Source organism: Symphalangus syndactylus, chromosome 6, assembly GCF_028878055.3.
Source record: "Symphalangus syndactylus isolate Jambi chromosome 6, NHGRI_mSymSyn1-v2.1_pri, whole genome shotgun sequence".
NCBI classification, from domain to species: Eukaryota; Metazoa; Chordata; class Mammalia; order Primates; family Hylobatidae; genus Symphalangus; species Symphalangus syndactylus.
The window spans coordinates 119,907,662-119,913,661 of record NC_072428.2 but is presented as its reverse complement, the minus strand read 5'-3'; positions in this window follow the sequence as shown (position 1 = coordinate 119,913,661).

Below are 6,000 nucleotides of genomic sequence, written 5' to 3'. Positions count from 1 at the left end.
TCATGAGGTCAGGAGTTCAAGACTAGCCTGACCAACATGGAGAAACCCCATCTCTACTAAAAATAGAAAAATTAGCCGGGTGCAGTGGCTGACACCTGTAATTCTAGCTACTCGGGAGGCTGAGGCAGGAGAATCACTTGAACCGGGGGGGCAGAGGTTGCAGCGAGCTGAGATCGTGCCACTGCACTCCAGCCTGGGCAACACAGTGAGACTCCATCTCAAAAAAAAAAAAAAAAAAAAAACTGCTAAGCCCCAAATCAGCACACTGGAAGTTTAAAACGTAAGTTTAAGGCCAGGTGCAGTGGCTCATGTCTATAATTCCAGTCCTTTGGGAGGCTGAGGTAGGAGGATCACTTGAGCCCAGTTCAAGACCAGCCTGGGCAATATAGTGAGACCCCTGTTTCTTTCTTTTTTTTTTTTTTTTCTGAGACAGAGTTTCACTCTGTCCAGGCTGGAGTGCGTGGCGCAATCTCAGCTCACTGCAAACTCTGCCCTCAGAGACGGGGTTTCACCATCTTGGCCAGGCTGGTTTTGAACTCCTGACCTCGTGATCCACCCACCTCGGCCTCCCAAAGTGCTGGGATTACAGGCATGAGCCACTGTGCCTGGCCGTGAGACCCCCGTTTCTACCAAAAAAAATGCAAATTAGCCAGGCATGGTAGCCCATGCCTATAGTCCCAGCTACTTGGGAGGAGGAGGTAGGAGGATCCCTGAGCCCAAGAGCTCCAGGCTGCAGTGAGCTATGATCTCATGGCTGCACTCCAGCCTGGGTGACAGAGCAAGACCTTGTCTCAAAAATCAATAAAGTTTTTTAAAAGCAGAAAAAATCTGGGAGGCCGAGGCGGGCGGATCACGAGGTCAGGAGATCGAGACCATCCTGGCTAACACGGTGAAACCCCGGCTCTACTAAAAATACAAAAAATTAGCCGGGTGAGGTGGCCGGCGCCTGTAGTCCCAGCTACTTGGGAGGCTGAGGCAGGAGAATGGCGTGAACACCGGGGGGGCAGAGCCTGCAGTGAGCCGAGATCGCGCCACTGCACTCCAGCCTGGGTGAAAGAGCGAGACTCCTTCTCAAAAAAAAAAAAAAAAAAAAAAAACCAGAAAAAATCAAACAAAAGATGTTAAAATCATTTAAAAAGTCCAAGTAAATAACAGCAAAGTTGAAGTTGTCTTCAGCATATGAACGATCTTTCCTTTCAAAAAAAATTAAGGGTAGGCTTGGGATTTCTCTAAACAGGAAAGATAATTCGTCAAGATCTGAGTGAATCTGAGGATATCCTTGTACAGTAGGTTCAGGAAATTTGACAGGGCGAGGCAGCCCATGCCTGCAATCCCAGCACTTTAGGAGGCAAAGGTGGGCGGGTTGTTTGAAGCCAGGAGTTTGAGACCAGCCTACGCGACAGGTGAAACCCCATCACTGCAAAAAAGATACAAAAATTGGCCGGGCGTGGTGGTGCCCGCCTGTGGTCCCAGACGCTGCCCTGGAGGCTGAGATAGAAGGATCACCTAAGCTGGAGCAGTTGAGGCTGTAGTGAGCTGTGTTCATGCCACTGCACTCCAGGCTTGGCGACAGAGTGCAGTATCTCAAAAAAAAAAAAAAAAAAAGAAAAGAAAAGAAGAAGAAGAAGAAGAAGAAGAAGAAGAAGAAGAAGAAGAAGAAAAGGGACCGAGCATGGTGGCTCACACCTGTAATCTCGGCACTTTGGGAGGCCGAGGCGGGGGGATCACTTGAAGTCAGGAGTTCGAGACTAGCCTGGCCAACATGATGAAACCCTGTCTCTGCTAAAAATAAAAAAAATAGCCGAGCATGGTGGTGGGCGCCTGTAATCCCAGCTACTCAGGAGACTGAGGCACGAGAATAGCTTGAACTTGGGAGGTGGAGGTTGCAGTGAGCTGAGATAATGCCACTGTCGACAGAGCAAGACTCCATCTCAAAAAAAAAAAAAAAAAAAAGAAAGAAAAAGTTCCACTGACTTTCATCTCCCCTGAGGGAATTTGTTCATAGGACACTGTTCTGGTTTCTCCATGCAGATATTGCTCCTTAAATCAGGAGTTCTTGGCTCGGTGAAGTGGCTCACACCTGTAATCCCAGCACTTTGGCAGGCTGAGGCACGAGGATTGCTTGAGGCCAAGAGTTCAAGATCTGCCTTTACCAAGACCCCGTCTCCACTAAAAATTTAAAAAATTTGCAGCGTGTAGTGGCGCCCCCTTGTGGTCCCAGCTACTCAGGGGACTGAGGTGGAAGGATCACTGGAGCCTAGGAGGTCTTTCCAGCCTGAGAGAGTAAAACCTTGTCTCAAAAAAAAAAATCAGCGGTTTTTTTTTTTTTTTTTTTGAGATGGAGTCTCCCTCTGTCGCCCAGGCTGGAGTGCAGTGGCACAATCTCGGCTCACTGCAAGCTCCGCCTCCCGGGTTCACGCCATTCTCCTGCCTCAGCTTCTCCGAGTAGCTGGGATACAGGCGCCCGCCACCACGCCCGGCTAATTTTTTCTATTTTTCAGTAGAGACGGGGTTTCACCGTGATCTCGATCTCCTGACCTCGTGATCCACCCGCCTCGGCCTCCCAAAGTGCTGGGATTACAAGCGTGAGCCACCGCGCCCGGCCAGGGTTTTTTAACCTCTATCAACCTGGTGGAGCCTATGGACACTTTTTCAGAATAATGTTTTTAACGCATAAAATAAGATGTGTAGGATTACAAAGGAAACCAATTATATTGAAATATAGATATAAAAATATTAAACTAATTAAATTTGTAAAATAGTAAATTTTTTTTTGAGATCGCGCCACTGCACTCCAGCCTGGGCGACAGAGCGAGACTCTGTCTTAAAAAAAAAAAAAATTAGCCAGGCATGGTGGACTGTGCCCGTAGTTCTAACTACTTGGGAGGCTGAGGTGGGAGGATCCCTTGAGCGCAGGAGTTTGAGGTTGCAGTGAGCCAAGATCAGCCCACTGCACTCCAGCCTGGGTGACAGAGTGAGGCTGTGTCTCAAAAAAATAAATAAATAAATAAAAGAATTCCTAAAACTCAACAACAAAAAGACAACCCATTTAAAAAATGAGCAAAAAAGCACAAATAGCTATTTCTTCAAAGAAGATATACAAATGACCAATAAGCACAGGAGAAGATGTTCAACATCACTGGTCATTAGGGAAATGCAAATTGAAACCACAGCAAGATACCACTTCACACTCACTAGAATAGCTAAAATATAAAAGACAATTATAAGTGTTGACAAGGATGTGGAGAAAGTGAATCCCTCATACATTGCTAGTGGGAGTGTAAAATGGTGGAGCCATTTTGAAAAACATTTTGACAGTTTCTCTAAATGTTAAATATATAATTACCATATGATCCAGAAATTTTGCTCCTTAATATATGCCCAACAGAATTGAGAACATATGCCCTTACAAAAACATCTGTATGAATATTCATGGTAGCATTTTTCATAATAGCCAAAAGTATAAACAACCCAAATGTTCATCAATGGATGAATTGAGAAACAACATATGATATGTCTATACAGTGAAATATTGTTCAACCATACAAAGGAAGTATAGTACTAATACATGCTACAACATGGATGAACCTTGAAAACATGCTAAGTGAAATAAGTCAGACACAAAAATCCACATATTGTATGACACCATTTACATTAAACGTCCAGAATAGGCAAATCCATAGTGACCGAAAGTAGATTAGTGGTTGCCAGGGAGGGAGAGGAGGGATGGGAATCACTGCTAATGGGTACAAGCTTTCTCTTAGGGGGTGATAAAATGTTCTGGAATCAGTGGCAATAGTTGCACATATCTGCGAATATACTAAAAACCACTGACTTGTACACTTTAAAGGGTAAATCTTATGTTATGTGAGATATATATCAATAAAAAGCAGCTCATAAGAAATGAAAATGTTTTGACTCAGCACAGTGGCTCATGCCTGTATTCCCAACACCTTGGGAAGGTGAGGGGCGTGGATCACTTAAGGTCAGGAGTTCAAGACCAGCCTGGCCAACATGGTGAAACTTCGTCTTTACTAAAAATACAAAAAAATTAGCCAGGCGTGATGGCACACACCTGTAGTCCCAGCTACTGGGGAGGCCGAGGCCTGAGAATTGCATGAACCCAGGAGCTGGAGGTTGTAGTGAGCTGAGATCATGCCACTGCACTCAAGCCTGGGTGACAGCAAGATTTCATCTCAAAAAAGAAAAAAAGAAATGAAAATGTTTGATAAATGTGTATTCACTTAAAAACCTGTGTCATGTTTTATATAAATTAAATTTTCACTAAAAATAAAAATTTTGCTTTTTTTCCTTTTTTTGAGACAGGGTCTCACTCTGACACTGTCTAGAAATCAGTGAGGCAGTCATGGCTCACTGCAGTCTTGACCTCCAGGGCTCAAGCGATCCTTCTGTGTCAGCCTCCTGAATAGCTGGGACTACAGGTGCACACCACCAAGTCTGGCTAATTTTTTAATTTTTTGTAGAGACAGGGTTTCACCATATTGCCCAGTCTGGTCTCAAACTTCAGGCCTCAAGCTATCCACCCACCTAGGATTCCCAAAGTGCTGGGATTACAGATGTGAGCCACAGCTCCTGGCTAAATTTTGCTAGTTGACACATTTTTCTACTTCATGAAAAAATTATACTGGCAAATATAATATGTTTGATTTATTCCTAAGAGCAGAGGTCCTATGAAGTACTAAAACCTTATCAGCTTAAATTTTTGTGGTTTTTTTTTTTTTTTTTTTAGACAGTCTTGCTCTGTTGCCAGGCTGGAGTGCAGTGGTGAGATCTCAGCTCACTGCAACCTCTGCCTCCCAGTTTCAAGCAATTCTCATGTCTCAGCCTCCCAAGGAGCTAGGATTACAGGTGTGTGCCACCATGCCCAGCTAATTTTTGTATTTTTAGTAGAGGCAGGGTTTGACCATGTTGGCCCGGCTGATCTCAAACTCCTGACCTCAAGTGACCTGCCCGCCTCGGCCTCCCAAAGTGCTGGGACTACGGGCATGGGCCACCACACCTGGCCGAATGTTTGTGTGTTCTCACATTAAAAACCATACATATGGCTGGCCGGGCATGGTGGCTCACGCCTGTAATCCCAACACTTTGGAAGGCTGAGGTGGGCGGATCATGAGGTCAGGAGATCAAGACCATCCTGGCTAACACGGTGAAACCCCTTCTCTACTAAAAAAAAAAAAAATACAAAAAATTAGCCGGACATGGTGGTGGCTGCCTGTAGTCCCAGCTACTAGGGAGGCTGAGGTGGGAAAATGGGGTGAACCCGGGAGTCAGAGCTTGCAGTGAGCCGAGATCGTGCCACTGCACTCCAGCCTGGGCAACAGGGTGAGACTACGTCTCAAAAAAAACCATAAAAACAAAAAAAATACATACAGCTGGGCACAGTGGCTCACACCTGTAATCCCAACACTTTGGGAGGCCGAGGCGGGCACATCACGAGGTCAGGGGAAAGATACCATCCTGGCCAACATGGTGAAACCCCATCTCTACTAAAAATACAAAATTAGCTGGGCATGGTGGCGTGCACCTGTGGTCCCAGCTACTCGGGAGGCTGAGGCAGGAGAATTGCTTGAACCCAGGAGGCAGAGGTTGCAGTGAGCCGAGATGGCGCCACTGCACTCTAGCCTGGTGACAGAGTGAGACTCCGCCTCAAAACAAAACAAAACAAAAAACCATACATACAATAAAGACAGTCTGACAGCTGGAGCAATTGGCAGAACTGTCTACTTCCCCAGGATAAACAAAATGGATAATCAGCTCCTGAGAGGGAGATTAGCATGCAGGAGATTTTTGGGGAGGACTCTTGGGGTCAACACCATGGAAAGGATGGGAAGGAAGCTGGTCTGGGCAGGGGGAGGAGCTGGGCTACGATGCAGTCTCAAGGGAGACCCTCCAGGAAACCCTGAGGCTGGATGGCCCTTCAGCATTGTCCTGAGTTGGGACACGGAGCTGGGCCTTTTATAACTGTCTGGATTAGTTACT